The following is a 3,742-nucleotide window of genomic DNA, read 5'->3' on the forward strand; positions in this document are numbered from 1 at the left end:
CCAACATATTTTGAGTAATCTGAGTAGGGTAGGCAAATGGTTAAAAAATATACAAAAAAAGTTAAAATAAACAAATTAATTTCATTGCGGTGAAAAGGAAACAGTACTCAGTTAATAGTGAAGGTAAAAATTTAGAGAAAAAAAAAATTTGCAGTTAACAGACATAAGAACGCTATAATATATATAATTCAGCAATGTATATTTCCCTGTAAGTCATTATTAAATATTTCGTGTACTTTCAATGACATTAACATTAGATTCATCTGCTTATGTGTATGCACAGTTTAAATTCTGAAATTTCTTTACGTTCCTGCATTCGTCCATAAGGCTAAGAGCGATAACTCTCATTTAAATTTCTTCAAGTATAAGCGGAAGAGGGGTGAGGAGTTCCGAAGGATTGTTTATTTACATTTGACTTCCATGATGAAACAGTGGAGAGGATTTTCAGCATTTATCTTGAAAGTAAGGGCACATTTCAACATGATATCAATATTATCGGCTAAAATTATGTCAGGGTCTATCTGCTGACACTATCCAATGCATGATTGCAGATTTCTTTGGCAAATAATGTGCGAGAATGTGAATAATTAGAGCGAATTCATTTCAACTGAAAATGATACGATAACATGTTTCCACAACTGTTACAGATTGTCAGGGTTGTGTCTGCTTTTTAATCAAATGTGTGTGTTGTATAATGTATCAAAGTCCTTGAAAGGAAGTTCATTTATCGCCGATATTAAGTTAAACGTGGGTTTCATTTGTTGTAGGAAGGACAGAAGTAATTAATGTTTATAAATCCCCGTTTACAACCCATTTCATTTGCACAAGTTTGCTTATCAGGTCAGATACTAATAACACCTGTTTTCTTAATTATACCCTTCAATGAATTAAAAGTATGTTTTATCTGAAGCACGGGTATATTATTCTTTCCTTAATTATGTCATAACAGATGCATGTAAACATAGAAGGGTAGTTTCTTCACAGCAACACATTCTAATTCATTTGTTAATTGTTATTTAACTACAGAATGCTGCAACAATTTGGAGGAACAAGAGGTGGGGACCTGATATACTATAGGAAGGAAGAGACAGAGAAAGGATTAGTGAGTGCAACAAATGTCCGTTGATAAAAGTTTATAAAAGTTTATAAACAGGGTTAAATTTGAAGAAAAAACAATGTGTCTTTCCAATCTAAGTGGAAGCTTCTATCTGTTTTGGACAATAGTTTTGGAGTTAAATGGGGAGCATTTTATATATACAGTAAAACTCGTTTAGTACAAACACGGATATTACGAACACGGATATAACGAAGTTATCTTGGGTCCCCAAATATGTACATTTAACGAATTACTTATACGGATATAACGATTTACGGATATAGCTAAGTACTTTCAGAGGTCCCAGTGACTTCGTTATAACCGAGTTTTACTGTACTATTATTCTTAATAAAACTAAATAGAGTAAAATATGTTTATAATGAAGTGTCAAAGACTGCTGGTTTTGTTTCATTATAAGCATTATTGATGTTTCCTTTTTGGTGAGGAAATGATGTGCAGTGATTGTTACATTTTATATTTTAACATTTATTCCTGAACATACAAATGATTTTTACAATTACATTCTATAACTATTTATATGTTTTAATAAATTTATGCAAGTTGTAAGGAAATTGCTTCTTAGCATTCTTCTTAACTTTGAGTATAGTATAGTCTTACGCAAGGAAATAGCCAAGCTAAAGGAACTTAGTCAATTGAAGTTTCATATATATAGAGACAATTTCTTTTTGCTTTTTTCATTTCTGGCAATTTTATTTAGACCTACAGTATTAAAACTGGACTCGTGTACTAGGAATATCATTTCTTCAGCAGAATTATTCCATGGAATTCAAAGAAAATCGTTTTTTAAAGTTCGCATGATGCAACTTCCTGGATGGCTGTGTAGGCTGTTTGTCAACATGTGAATCACACGTGCATTTCGGGGTAGGTAAGTTTACTGTCCATTTTCTTTTATAAAAAACACATAAGGCATATTTTTTTGGATCTCACATTTTTTTTTAGCATTCATCTCTATCTTCTCTTTCATGAATTTTCTGCTGAGAGTCTCATAAATTAAATTATCTACTTCAAGCTATATAGTAATATACTGTGAAATTATTTTCTTGTGTGAGACCTCAAGAGGGACAGGTAACTCTCATTTACACTAGCATTTCTCTGATTTCAGGAGTTGTCTAACCTTGAAAAGATCAATAATGGCGGTTAAACAATGTGGCAAGCAGTCTGGTCACCAAAGGAAGGTTTCGACACCCGTATACCCAGATTTATGCCAATTAACTCTGTAACCTTGGTTGTGTTCATCACACACGTAAGAAAAACAAGATTTTTTTTACTTTTAAGGAGCTTAATAATACAGAATATAACATTTCTACATGTACAGACTCTCTCGTATAAGAAAATGTCACATTTTACATATACAATAATACATTATTCACATTTTTTCCCCATTAACACAGTTGAAAATAATCAATGCATAATGAACCATAAAAAAATTACTACATGTAAGATAGTTCACAAAATATATTTTCAAATACAAATTTTATACATTTCAAATGCATGTACATATCATCAATGTTCCACCCCCCTCCACAGTCTTACAATTTCCTTTTTAATTTTGGATCATTTAATGTTATACTGTAAGTGTCTTTAGATTGTTCATATTACAACTGATATCTTTCACATCTGTAAAATTTTTCAAATTTATAGTTTAACAGTTCTTGTTTCATTTTATAGTAATTATGTCAATTTGGTTGTTGCTTTAGATGATGGACCACTCTACTTCCTTTGACAACAGGTGCCCCTACAGATTCACAAAGTTCCAGTGTTAAGTTTCCATGACCCCTATTCAGTGAGTGCACAACTTTATGTAATTTACTATGACACTTCCTACTACTTGTAATACATTTCAGATTTGATTTTAAGTATGCCCTATTTACAGCTTCAGATTTTTGTGTACAAGTATGATATCTGATTCTATCAAGATTACTTTGTCCTAAAGTCAAATTTATACAGTCTTTCAACAAATATTTGTCTTTTTGTGTCATGTTTAATTCAAAGTCACTAGGCAACACTGAAGATTTCCACTTATTGATTTTCAGTCCATGACAGGAAAAGGAATAGAGCTGACAGAACTTCAAGACAGGACTTCCTGCACTGTCCCTGGTAGCAGTTTATGAAGGAACCAACCGCAGTCAGGGAGAGCACGCTTCATCAAAGGTAAGTAGCCGGAGTAGTATTTGTAGCATTTCTCGTACTCTGTCCTGCATCAACGCTTCAGGTTCAAGGCAAATCTTCTCTGCATGGATTCTCTTATGGCCTTGGTTCTTCCCGGAAACATGTGACTGCTGGATGGAGCCTTAGCAGTCTTTTTTCTTTGAAAGTCAAAGAAGTGACACAAGTCTTTAAGGTTTTCAATCACATTTCCTTGTTTTTCAGATGCACCAGACCCTAACCCTGATCAAAATTTGTCAGTCGTCTGTCGTTGTTGTCGTCGTCATTGTTGTCGTTAACTTTTCACATTTTCATCTTCTTCTCAAGAACCAATGGGCCAATTGCAACCAAACTTGCTACATAGTATCCTGGAGTAAAGGGGATTCAAGTTTTTTATATGAAGAGCCACGACCTTTTCCAAGGGGAGATAATCATGAATTGGAGAAATAATAAGGGCATTTTTAAAAAATCTTCTTCTCA

At 33.1% G+C, this 3,742-nt stretch overlaps 1 long non-coding RNA gene across 2 annotated transcripts; it reads left to right on the forward strand.

Annotated features, from left to right (window-relative positions):
- The first annotated feature begins 1,026 nt into the window (after positions 1-1,026).
- On the forward strand, positions 1,027-3,270 carry LOC134282453 (uncharacterized). 2 transcript variants are annotated; one of them, XR_009995292.1, is made up of 5 exons: positions 1,027-1,102; positions 1,868-1,982; positions 2,220-2,360; positions 2,815-2,900; positions 3,151-3,270. It is a non-coding gene; the product is annotated as an uncharacterized LOC134282453 (long non-coding RNA). The 2 variants fall into 2 exon arrangements; XR_009995291.1 differs by having other exon boundaries at positions 1,868-1,978.
- Positions 3,271-3,742: the final 472 nt, after the last annotated feature.

This window comes from Saccostrea cucullata, unplaced genomic scaffold (assembly GCF_032062105.1).
Source record: "Saccostrea cucullata isolate Sc308-1 unplaced genomic scaffold, CSIRO_AGI_Scuc_v1 ctg17493, whole genome shotgun sequence".
Lineage (NCBI taxonomy): Eukaryota > Metazoa > Mollusca > Bivalvia > Ostreida > Ostreidae > Saccostrea > Saccostrea cuccullata.